Source organism: Montipora capricornis, chromosome 3 (genome assembly GCF_036669925.1).
Source record: "Montipora capricornis isolate CH-2021 chromosome 3, ASM3666992v2, whole genome shotgun sequence".
NCBI lineage: Eukaryota > Metazoa > Cnidaria > Anthozoa > Scleractinia > Acroporidae > Montipora > Montipora capricornis.
Window position 1 is genome coordinate 9,693,378 of NC_090885.1, and position 13,362 is coordinate 9,706,739.

General features: G+C 39.7%; 1 long non-coding RNA gene across 1 annotated transcript in view; it reads left to right on the forward strand.

Annotated features, from left to right (window-relative positions):
- The window catches only part of LOC138042168 (uncharacterized), a 7,726-nt gene extending 4,892 nt beyond the window's left edge, over positions 1-2,834 (forward strand). The window contains exon 5 of the long non-coding RNA XR_011130939.1: positions 1,684-2,834. This is a non-coding gene — a long non-coding RNA (uncharacterized lncRNA). The remainder of the gene's footprint in view (positions 1-1,683) is intronic.
- The last annotated feature ends 10,528 nt before the right edge of the window (positions 2,835-13,362 follow it).

The window sequence follows — 13,362 nt, forward strand, 5'->3', positions numbered from 1 at the left end:
CCTGCTCCCGAAAAAATTTTGAGAAGCTGTGTTATCTTGAATTTTAAGCTGTCGTTTTGAAAGACAGCAAATAAGATAGATAATTGTTATTATGTGTATCCCCCATGTACATGTGAAATTTATTAATACTGTTTTTTTTCATCAGTGTTGTAGTTGCCCTGAATATTTGTGCACGTTCAACAGTGAAATCCACTGCCAAGGACATTGTCGATTTCTTACCACTTCAATAGGCCATTTTCAAAATATAAATATTCAGCCTGATAGCGAGGCAGAGAGGAAAAAAACAATAGAAACAAGTTGCAATGAGTGCGAAAGACATTAACATATCAGGCCACTTTCCTTTGTCTTTGTCCTCTGAACCTCTCTTTTAAGCTGAATTTTAATATATTGAAAGTGGCCTATTATTACATTCAATTGGGAGAGTATGGGAAAGTTTTCCGCTTCCCACCTCCCCTTGGTGCCAGCTTTTATGCATGTACATGTACTTTGGTATTCTATGGCACCTGCAATTTTGATCGTGTTAGTTGCTCTTTAGAGGGCAGGCTATAATTACATGTATTGTATTTTTAAAAATGTAGCAGTATTTACACTTAATGTTATCTTTTTTGAACTGATACTATTCGTTGATATTTCATTCATATTCATTTAATTCTTCATTCAAACTGAATCTGATCTGGGGAAACTAATTCATGCAGTAGGCTTTTTCTGAGTTAAAGCCTCTCTTTTTCAAAGTGAATCCAAGTGCGTAGCATTTACAAAGGTAACATTATTCGAATTTACTCTGAGCAAAACTCGAGCAAATCCTTCTTTTACTGCCAAGAGTCTCAAAGTCATGTTTACTGCTTGCATTTAAAAAGTTGGCCTACTTTCTTTGCTTGGAACATATTTGGTTTGTAGCACTATTTTTCAGGGCATGTGCGATATTTTTTCATTGTTGCTATCGGCTGTAATTGATTACAGTTTGGTAGTTAAATTGAAAACTTTTTTTATAGGTGAAGTAATGTGATTTATGGATTTATTTGCTGATATTTTGAGCTGAAAGAGTGTCTTCTTTAGTTTTAAGTTTTTCTTTCTTAAATGAGGCTTAAGTTAAGTCTGTGGTTCAAGTGCCTTCTGGTTTTTGTCCAAACAAATCGTAAGCAAATTTGTTTATAATGCTCTGGATTAAGTAGTATTTGTTTGGTCTTAAAGGCGTTCAGTTTTTGCAGCATGTAATCTTGTCATTTAACTGGTGTCAGTTTAAACAAATCGAAATATAGACCAAAAAAAGGGTGAAGATAAAATTATTGACAGTTTTGATTTCCGGTCTTTGTGATTTAAAAACAGAGTATGTTGTTATATTGTTATTTTAAGTGTATTTAATACCTAGTTTTGTTATTCCTCTATTGTATCATACCATTTCCTTCTAACCCGAACATTGAAAAGGAAATCGACACAAGAACAAACGCTTTCTGTATTCTCTTGTTGATAAGGGAGAGTGCGTACTTAGATTCGCTTTGAAACAGAGGCTTAAGTAACTTTAACTCGAAAGTGTGCTCTTATTGATTCAATTATTTTACCAATTATTCATTATTCATAATTATTGGTAAATCGTAAGTGCTGAGTTGCGAAAAATGCCGCTAGGAATGTACATAAATTCGAAATAAACAACGTGCCTAAGATGATGTCTTGTGTTGTCCTTAGGGTCGAGACGGCAAAGTTTTGGTGACTTCAATGGTTTTCCACATTCGGTTACAGCATGGACCTTTCCCACTTATATACGTTATACGTTTACAACCCGCCTATTAATTTTTGCGCGATTTTATTTGCTACTGTACGTCACGTGGTGTGAACATCACGCAATAACCCTTGTCGGCAATAATTTTGCCGTTGAAAGAACAAAGCCGGCGAAAAAATTGGCGTGCAATGCGTACGTTTAGCGGAGCTCCGCGTGCTGAATGTGGGCGTGCGGAGCACCATGGGTAAGAAAATATGGAGCAAACGAATCGTCTACCTTCATGATGTCCTCAAAAAACCCCAGCCGTGTCATCACTCGAGTGATTTACAGGATTGATCCCCGAATGATGTATTAAATGCTCCTTTGAAGCGTTCAAAGGTGGTGAGAGCCTGTCCGAAGTCGTTCGTCGTTTTGCCACGTGAGAGACCTCTCACTGACGTTCAAGATGGTATCATATTCATCCTGGGATTCCTTTGCATTCTGGAGTTCCTGGGGTGGTGACCAAAGGCCATACACTCTATAGCCAAACTGGTTTTTTTGTGGAGGGTTCCCCGCACCTGGATGAGCCACCCCCTGATTTTAGGCCAGGACGATGCACAATTACGAGCGCTATTCTGGAAAGCCATTGGCTTCATCTCTTCAGGGGAACGCCCCGCACTCTATTCTGTAACTTGTTTTTCTGCCACTGCTCCCCATGGATTAGAATGTTCCTCCTGCAGCAAACCCTGGAAGATGCGCGTAGTAGATAAATGGTTTTAGAAATTCGGTTTGTTATTGGGTGTTTTTACAGTTCTTTTGCTTATTTTATGATTTTCGCTTTTATGATTTTTGTGTTTTCGCCAATTTTTTGATACTGTGGATTTTCTGAGAGTTGTTTGTTTTATACAATTTTTTTTTTTCGGTATTATGAATAGTGTGAAAAAAAGCGGGGATAAAGAACACAGGCAAGCGAAGCGTAGCAATGGGTATGCACCCTGCGAGAAGAGCCTCTCAAAAACTCACCTGAGGGTGAGAAAGAGAGGCTGCAGAAAACGTGTATAGTCTTTTAGGTCGCAGCAGTCCAACTTTCTGAGCTATTCACTCTGGTGAAACCGGTTTAGGCAACGCGCGGATCATATTTTTGACAAGGTCAAGGTCAATCGAGCCTTCAGTATGAAAATTAACATGGCGTCTTGAAGTGCGATGGAGACTTGGCCTGGGTTTGAAACTGTCTCCAAGCAACATACTTAATAAAGACTTAACATGATTTCTGCAGAGTTCTTTCTTTCTCATCGAGCTAAGAAAGGCTCAGCTAGCAGGGTGTGGGTACGAAACAATAACGCGCAAAAAATTAAAATAAAAGGTTTTTTAAAAAAGATAAAGAAAATGTCACAAAATAATTTTAAAATGAACTATTAAAAATTTAGAGAACGAAGACTTGGAAAAGAACAAAGACAAATAGAAGAACTTGAACATTAAAAAAATGATCAGATAAGTAATATTTTAGAAAAAATGAGAGAAAACCCAAATTTCATAAAAAAAAAAGTAGTACGGAAATTGAAGAATTCTGTAAAATTGCTGGTATTGTGTACCACCAAAGTCGGAGAAGATGGAAAAGAAAAAAAAAGTATCAGAAAAATCTGCATTAAAAGGTTGTCTAAAAGAGTTAAATTTGAATTGAAAAATGTTGACGTAAGTACAAAAGGAGTTAAAGTGGAAAATTAAAAATCAAATCAGTTTTTTATTGAATTAGAACCAGTTGAATAAAAAAAGGTTGAGAAAAAAGGGAGGTGGACTGCAGATCATGAAAACAGGAGCCAGCGCCAGTGGCTAGCAGGCAAGAGTGGAAATAGCCTGTGGAGCACAAAAATATTAAAGTTGTAGTTAGTGTGGAAATGGTATTTTTTTTTTTTTTTAAACAAAGACACTTAGAAAAACAATATTTTATACATTTTGAAATTCAAAAGCTAATTATAACGAAATAAATGAAGGTGATCTTTTATTAAAACATAATACAAAAAAGTAACAGAAAAAGAAATTAATACAGAATTAGGACTGAGTAATCTCAAGTTTGAAAAAAATCCTTAGTTTTAAAATACATACGCATGAAATAAATCCTTTACCAAAATTTATTGCAGTAAAAAAGGAAGGGTGCCAATTCACTGAGTTAGGAATTCGAGTTGGGTTTTCCAGTTGGATTTTTGAGTTTAGCCTAAATATTGTTTTAGGTCTAATTAGGCCTAAGGTTAGCTCTTCTAAAAGGTTTTTTTTTTTTTTTTTTTCAACAGTTACATTATAACCTTAGTCTGCATTTTACCCCTAGTCTGCAGTCTCCATTAATTTACAGTGACCAACTCGAAAATCCAACTCGAAATTCAACCCGAAAATCCAATTCGAAAATCCAACTCGAAATCCAACTCGAAATCCTAAGTCGAAAATTAGTCTGTTTGCAAAAAAGGCAGTTATTAACATGCAAATCATTTGTTGTTTTAAATGGGCTATTTTTCGTCGTTTTTACCCAAAGGAAAATGGTGAAGAAAGAATAACAGATTTAAAATACAAAACAGATTTAGACTTTTCAGCCTAATAAGCTTTTCCACTTGCTATTAAGGACATCCCAAAATTAGAAAAACCATGAAATTTTACCACCAATTAATTAATGTATTTGGATTAAATGAACATTGAAGGGTACATGTTTTCCATTATATAACTCAATCAAAGAATTTGCTGAAAATAACTCAATTGATTTATTATTTTTAACTGATTCTGAAAGGAAAATGAGAAAATTTGCATTACTCATTCATTAAAAACGTTCCTAGACTGTTTGATTGCCAGATGAATTTTTTTAAAGAGATATTTTAAAAAACACTTTGAATATTGTAAAGGAAATGGTCTTGCTGTTGTCAAACTAAATATTAAAAAAAAATTAATTTCCAAAATTATCAAAAAGAAGTCAAAAGTAAAAAAAGTACCTTTAGTAATTTATGCAGATTCTGAATGTTTTACAGTGTTCCTTAACATTGTGAAGAAAACCAAAAAAAAGCCATTCATTTGCTTATATCAATCCGGATTTTGTTTTTATGCTGTTGGTCCTTCTGGTGGTATTAATTTTAAATTGATTCTTTATTCTGCAATGAGTAAAGATGACAATGTTGCTGATATCTTTGTTAAGTTTGAAGAAAAGAAATACTTTTAAAAAAAAAACAATGAAATTTACCAAGCAAGAAAGATGAAAAACTATTTGATGCTAGTTATGATTGCCATATTTGTGAAAAAAAGCTTTGGCGTCAACTCCAAAGAGTAAAAGGTAAGAGATCATTGTCATTTTACAGGGGCTCTTAGAGGGGCAGCACATAATTCATGCAATGTAAATAATAAAAAAACCAAAAATGACACCAGTTTTATCTCACAATCTTTCAAATTATGGAGTCTGGTGATGCATCCTTGATTTCCTCAGGTCTCCTAGATCTCGTTTTAATTAATAATGATTATATATCTTAATACAACTCAGTGAAGGTTAAAAAGGTTTCAGTCAACCTTAAAATAATCTCAATAGACCCTTTGCATAAATGGCGCCCAAATTTGATTACAATACTTGATACATCCTTAGGCTGACATTCATGAGAAAAATCCCTTTTTTCTTGAAACATAAACACGAGGCTAAGGATGTACAAAGTATTGTTACTCAAATTTGGGCGCCATTTATGCAATTGGTCTATGTCTTCGTGAATCTCAGTATATCTTGGGAAATGTCTCTGTAAATATCACTATAACGTTGTAAGGCCCAGTTTATCTTTGTAAATATTGGCATATCTCATGACCTTTTTATACATCTTGGTAAAACCGTCAATATCAGTGTAAGCCTGTAAATCTCCTTTATTTGTTAGAGAATCACATTATATTTTGATATCCATAGGTGAATCTCAGTATATCATGGCAAATTTAAAAAACTGAATCATTTTCGCTATATGTGTGTAAATATCATGTATATATCTTAATAAATCCCAGTATATCTTGCTTTATTGTGTATAGCTCTGTATTTAGGAAACAGTACCTTGGAATATCATAATAACCTTACTACATCTTGAGCTCGTAAATCCAATCATGATCTTAAATCCCGTATGTCTCGGTAGATCTTAGTAAATCTCAGGATCTATTTGTTAGGAAATCCCAGTCAAATCTCAGTAAGTCATTTGGAAAATCCGCCAAAAAACTCTTGGTAAATTGACTACATCTTGCAAAATCTTAAAGGTTTCTCCTCTTTAATTATTTCAAGGTTTTTTAGGCAAAATCCTAATCTTACTGTCATTATCCAGGTAAATTTCAGAACAACCTTGTAAATCTCAATTACAACAAGTTCTCAATGTTTTAACAAACTGATTGAGTATACTAACTGGTGCTGTCTGTCTGTTGATATCATACAATAACTAGCTACAATATCTGGAAAATAGGCTAGGTAGGGGAAGGCATTTGATTTGAGAAAGAAGGGTACGGCGTGTTCCTTAGACTTACAGAAGTAAATAAGACGTAAGGCCCGTTTTTGTAGAGTTACGATCTTTCTTTGAAATTTCAAGGCACAATTACCCCAAGCACAAATACCATAAGTTAAGTAAGGGACAATTAATGAGAGTTGTACACTGAAAGTAAATGCCACGACGACGTGGGACATAATGTCGAATCTTGGCTATAATTCCTATCGACTTGCTGATTTTGTGGCAGATAGATTCTATGTGATATTTCCATGAAAGATTTGAATCAATCAGCAAGCCAAGGTATTTGAAATAATCTTTCATTTCAAGGTTTGCGAGGTGTTAGTCACGGAGTCGAGAATTCCAATCCTAGGTATGAAGGGCATATTCTTTTGCCGGGGACGAAAGATGACAAAGTTTTGATTTTTTTATGTTCAAAAGACAGTTTGTTGGCCTTAAGCCATTCGTTGAAGTTGCCAAGCTCGCGATTAACAAGAGACTCGAGGTCAGTGAGATCATTTGACGCAGAAATCTTAGTACGTATTTGCCAAATCGTAATATGTTGTCAAATAAATACTGTCAATGAACGAAATGGTGTATGAAATGAATCGTATACTGAACTGCAGATATGAAATCAAGTAAAGTTATGATCCTCGCATTTATGGACGTAACCCAGGGCGGTGGAGGGGCCTTTTTTTTCAAGTCAAGTCTTGCAGGAGACCAAGCGGGTCTTTGTCTTGAAACTTCCCCCCACCGGAAAGCAGGGCCCCCGACCCCGCTACAAAGATGCGCAATGACCAGGCGCATCAGGCCGTGCCATGGGTTTCGCTCCAGCGTCCCCATGGAGCGCTCTGCACATGGGAGAGGTGACAGACACTTTTTGGGCCAAAACTTCCCCTGGTTTTTCAGCTGGGACCCACTAACCCCAAGAAGTAGTTGCAGAATTACAAGGCGCATCTCGTGATACCATTGGTTTCCTTGTAGCACCTCAGAGGAAGGCTTTGCGTTAGTGAGGAAAAACGTTTTTTTGGCCATAACTCCCCCCAGTTTTGTCCGGTCTTCCCCATATTCCGTTGGCTTTATCTTCTAGGCCGTACGCAGGTGGGTGCCAAGTTTCAGCTTCGTAGCTCAAATCCGAGGGTCAAATTTCACGACCACTACTCCAGTCGACTCCTAAAGAGCCTCAAATCCTGTGTAGGAGTAAAACTACTACCGAGATCTGCACAGCAGATCACCCAAAAAGCTTATTTCAGGTTCCCATGGAGATATCCCATAATACCATACACCGTTGGAAAGGTCTCAACGAGATCTATCACGTGACGAGATATGGGCATCCTGTGTTGAGGTGGGCGCCCTGTGCACAGTCTTTTGTCCTTAACATTCCTACGTTTTATTCCCTTGGGACCCCATTCCTCATGCGCCTAGACCCTATTGCCCAACAACTTTTCGCACCAGTTTCGACCCGGGGCGAATCGACCTGTGGACGCCAGAGCCCAAGAACACCCCTGTTTTGACACGAAAATGGCCCCCCGGACTTTGCTTTACGCTCATCAGACGCGCCCTCCAGAGACCCTCCTCACGGTGCCCTTGGATTGGCCAAATTCCAAATCCCGGGGGAGTTATCCTCGAAAAACTTGTTTTTTTCGTTTTTTTGGGCCTAACTCCCCCCGGTTTGGGTCCGGGGGACCCGAGACCGCACCAGGAAGATTCCTCAGGAGATGGCCCATCTCGTGGTAAGGTTCGTTTCACTTTTAACGGCCTCTGGAAGACTGTACACACATGAGGAAAAGTGGTTTTTCGGGTTTAACTCCCCTCAGTTTTGAGTGTGGTCTCTCTAACCCCAAGAAGTAGTTGCAGAATCACAAGGCGCATCTCGTGATACCATTGGTTTCCTTGTAGCACCTCACAGGATGGCTTTGCGTAAGTAAGAAAAACGCTTTTTGGCCATAACTCCCCCCGGTTTTGTCCGGTCTCCCCCATATTTTCTTGGCCTTACCTTCTAGGCCGTACACAGGTGCGTGCCAAGTTTCAGCTTCGTAGCTCAAATCCAACGGTCAAATTTCACGACCACCTCTCCAGTCGACTCTTGAAGAGCCTCAAATCCTGTGTAGGAGTTAATCTACTACCACTGGATCTGCACGCCAGATCATGGAAAAAGCTTATTTCAGGTTGCCATGGAGATATCCCATAATACCATACACCGTTGGAAAGGTCTCAACGAGATCTATCACGTGACGAAATATGGGCATCCTGTGTTGAGGTGGGCACCCTGTGCACAGTCTTTTGTCTTTAACATTCCTACGTTTTATTCCCTTGGACCCCATTCCTCATGCGCCTAGACCCTATTGCCCAACAACTTTTCGCACCAGTTTCGACCCGGGGCGAATCGACCTGTGGACGCCAGAGGCCAAAGAACACCCCTGTTTTGACACGAAAATGGCCCCCCGGACTTTTGCTTTATGCTCATCAGACGCGCCGCCCTCGGAGACCCTCCTCACGGTGCCCTTGGATTGGCCAAATTCCAAATCCCGGGGGAGTTATCCTCGAAAAACTTGTTTTTTTTTTTTTGGCCTAACTCCCCCCGTTTGGGTCCGGGGGACCCGAGACCGCACCAGGAAGATTCCTCAGGAGATGGCCCATCTCGTGGTAAGGTCCGTTTCACTTTTAACGGCCTCTGGAAGACTGTACACACATGAGGAAAAAAGTGTTTTTTTCGGGTTTTAACTCCCCTCAGTTTTGAGTGTGGTCTCTCTAACCCCAAGAAGAAGTTGCAGAATCACAAGGCGCATCTCGTGATACCATTGGTTTCCTTGTAGCACCTCACAGGATGGCTTTGCGTTAGTGAGAAGAAAAACGTTTTTTTGGCCATAACTCCCCCCGGTTTTTGTCCGGTCTCCCCCATATTCTTTTGGCCTTACCTTCTAGGCCGTACACAGGTGCGTGCCAAGTTTCAGCTTCGTAGCTCAAATCCAACGGTCAAATTTCACGACCACCTCTCCAGTCGACTCCTGAAGAGCCTCAAATCCTGTGTAGGAGTTAATCTACTACTGGATCTGCACGGCCAAATCATGGAAAAAGCTTATTTCAGGTTGCCATGGAGATATCCCATAATACCATACACCGTTGGAAAGGTCTCAACGAGATCTATCACGTGACGAAATATGGGCATCCTGTGTTGAGGTGGCACCCTGTGCACAGTCTTTTGTCTTTAACATTCCTACTACGTTTTATTTCCCTTGGGACCCCATTCCTCATGCGCCTAGACCCTATTGCCCAACAACTTTTCGCACCAGTTTCGACCCGGGGCGAATCGACCTGTGGACCTCAGAGGCCAAAGAGCACCCCTGTTTTGACACGAAAATGGCCCCCCGGATTTTGCTTTATGCTCATCAGACGCGCCCTCCGAAGACCCCTCCTCAGGGTGCCCTTGGATTGGCCAAATTCCAAATCCCGGGGGAGTTATCCTCGAAAAACTTGTTTTTTCGTTTTCGGGCCTAACTCCCCCCGTTTGGGTCGGGGTGACCCGAGACCGCGCCAGGAAGATTCCTCAGGAGATGGCCCATCTCGTGGTAAGGTCCGTTTCACTTTTAACGGCCTCTGGAAGACTGTACACACGTGAGGAAAAGTGGTTTTTAGGGTCTAACTTCCCCCGGTTTTGAGTGTGGTCTCCCTAATCCTAATCATGGCGCATCTCGTGGTACCATTGGTTACTTTCTAGCACGCCCAGGGAAAGTCCTGCATACGTAAGAAAAGTCAGTTTTTGGCGATATTTCCTTCCCGGAAATAGCTACTCCCCCGTAACCCCCAGAAGTTCTTGCAGAATTTGATGGCGAATCTCGTGGTACCATTGGTTTCTCTCTAGCACGTCAGGGGAAGGCCCTGTATACGTGAGAGAAGGCAGTTTTTTTTTTTGGTGATATCTCCCCCCCGGAAATAGCTATTCCCCCCCTAACCCCGAGAAGTTATTGCAGCATTTGATGGCGCATCCATTGGTTTCTCTCTAGCACGTCAGGGGAAGGCCCTGCATGCGTGAGAAAAACCACTTTTTCTCACGAGTTGAGATAGCTTGAAATAAGAGTAAAATATCAATGTCAATTTTTGTGGTAATGACAGAGACCTTAAGATACCTTAAGATAGGTATATATATATCGTCCGCCTGTGAATCATCGTTCTGGTTGGGAAAAACATGGGCCCAGGATGACCACTTAATTCCCATTCGCTATCTAGATTGGCCATGTAACGAGCATGGTTGCTCTGATAGTGTAGTGGTGATCACATCCAACCGGTAATCAGGGAGACGTGGGTTCAAATCCCGCTCAGGGCATAAAACGTTTTTTTCTCCAATGAAAATGTCACCTAGGAGTGTGTCCGTCCTTGGTCCCTTCAAACTATATATATATATATTTGTCGCATATTTCCAAGATTTGACTGTAATCAAAGTTAACACAGCGACACTATGCCATGCCCCCTGCTTGTGCAAGGGGAAGAAACGAACCACTTAAATTTTATTTGAGGTGAAAAATGAACGGTCCTTCCGGACATCTCAATGACCTACGTGGTGGCGCAACTCACCAACTTCGCAAAGCTTGAGAGCGGAATTCCCTAGATCAGTTGCATGGGAGGACTTGCACCGGGGGCCCAAACCCACTTTACGCTGCCGCGCATTGATGCAAACCTTGGAACCCTCCTAAGAGGCCTCTTACCGATCCTGACAAAACGTTCTGGTGAACGGCTATATATTACGCTCGACGCAGACGTTTCCTTTCATTGTGGTAACACAAAATTGATCAAGGCTGTTGATAAGCAATTTATAGCGCATGCACAAATCGGTTTTCATCGGACACAATTTAACAATGGTTGACTGACATATTTAAAGTATCTTTATTTAAAAAAAAACGCACCGACTGGTGGCGTCACGTAAAGCCGATTATTAAAGGGAGTGCAGACACATTGTATTCATCAGCATGCAATCGATTCAAAAAAGTATGCGCCTTGAATCGAGACTTTAAGTCATCTGATTTATTGTAATACATGTCAAGAGCAGTCACGCTTAAAAACGCTTTTATTTTGTGCGAGGTATTACAACACGTTTCTTGCGTTTTCATTTGTACGGAATCTCGAATTTCAGAATTGAATTACATCCAGACGAGTGGTGAATTTTCGAGTTTGTGACGATACGCGAGGATCTCTTGTCTCCTCTGGAAAGTCACATCGCTATAAACTTTGAATAGCAATCTGTATACATGTTGAATATCTGTTGGCACAATGTTTAACGTTCCTTCAGCAAACACATACAGATCCTATACCAAAGCAGGGGAACGACAGTTGAAAGTAAGTAATTTTAAAGGGATAGGATAGCTTGAGGAAAGCTTATGCCCTTGTCTAGAAAGGTCACTTAGCATACCAGTGAACAAACTTGTTCAACTTTGTTTCTGTTTTGGCCCTAACCATGCACAAACCACGCGATTTTTCTAAAAGAAAGCCAATCAATAGTTTCGATTAATTTATTCAAAATTCAGTTGAGAACCGAGGACAACAGATTGTGCATGGTACGTCACGGTCAAGTTAACATGAAGTGCGACAGTACTGTTCTCTCTCCGGGTTTCATAAGCAGTTCATCTATATGAACTATGTTTACACAAACAAACAAACAAAAACAAAACCTTAATTTTTTTTTTTTTTCCGGCAATTAAGAAAAGCAACCCCAACAACGATATAACATTTCTGTATTAATATAAAGGCATTGGAAAAAAAAATAATAACCACGATAATCTAGACTAATGAAACATTTCAGCGGGTTAAGAGATGAGATTTTCCAATAATCTTTATTCTACAGGCTTATTTTCTTGACGTGCCTGCAGTTTCAACACTTTGGAGAGGATTGAAATAACAGGTAAGAAAGGTAGAATGTCTGTAGGTGATACATATGATTCAAGTCCCCATGCAAAACTTAGACAGGAAGAAAGTGCAATACAAGGGAGCTAATGGCGCCATTTTTCCTCTCCCTGTACTCTCTGACTGCTGATCGTTTATTTATTTTTTGGTAAAGTAAACTGGTAATGAGGAATGGACGCTTTTATGGCCAATTTTAGAAAATTGAGATGTTTTGTAAAGTCTTACACGTAAGTCAAATCTCGTGTTTTTGTAAGTCATTACTTAGAGGCCACGACCAAACGAAACATCCGTTCTTAAACGAAGGCGACGGAAAGATAAAGCCGAATGTCAACCTTCCAGATTCAACAGAAGTCTAGTAACAAAATCTCATTGCTCTTTAGTTTATTTAGTTACATGCATCTTTTGCTTTCAAAAAAACACGGCGGACTACTACTCTATCTCTCTCCGCGAAGTCAATGACAGCAAAACTGCTTCCCCCGCGAGACGAGGAAACTCGCGCGAGGTTTTTTTTTCTTGTAAAATGAAACAAACGATAAAAACAAAGAATGCGACGGAAAATGCCGCAAGCACTGTATGTCCCCCCATTAACTTATCTCCAATTGATTATGGAGTCATTAAACACTCCTAATTTTAAGCATTGAACCATTTTACGACCTTTTACGGGCACCTCATATCAAAACACGATATCATGCGGTGATGTTGAATCATTCGCTGAAAGGTATGTTGTTGTTCATCTCTGTTTTCGCTTTCTATGGTTCTTTTCATTTTACTCATATATTCTCTGTATATCTAACGCAGAGAGAGATATGCCTTTCGCATGATTTAGTGTGAATACTTAGCATAGCATGTAAAGACAAACTTATTAGACTTATTGTGTAGCGTGGAGAACTTAGGATTCAATCAGTACAATCAAATGACCCTTGTAAAACTAAAAAGAGAAAGATTTTTCCCTATGAAGCGATCGAAAGAAATACTTGCTATCTGAATTCTTTATCTGCATGCACTGATGCATGCCGTATAAATTAAAATGGTTAAAATGGCGCAAAACTCATCATTGAAATGGCGTTGTATCTGCTCAACGGTTTTGAACATTTTCCTCTGAATTAAACATTCAGGGGAAAATGTTCAAAACCGTTATGAAAATTGCCATAAGATCATGTGGATGAAATGTAGCAAGTATTTTCATGACTGTTTGAAAGCACCGTTTTGTGCTAATACCTCATGCCGGATGCAAAGGTCTGCAAAGGGTCATTGCTGCAGCTCGGCGTAAACAGAATTGTCTCGGCGTAGACAGAATTCTCT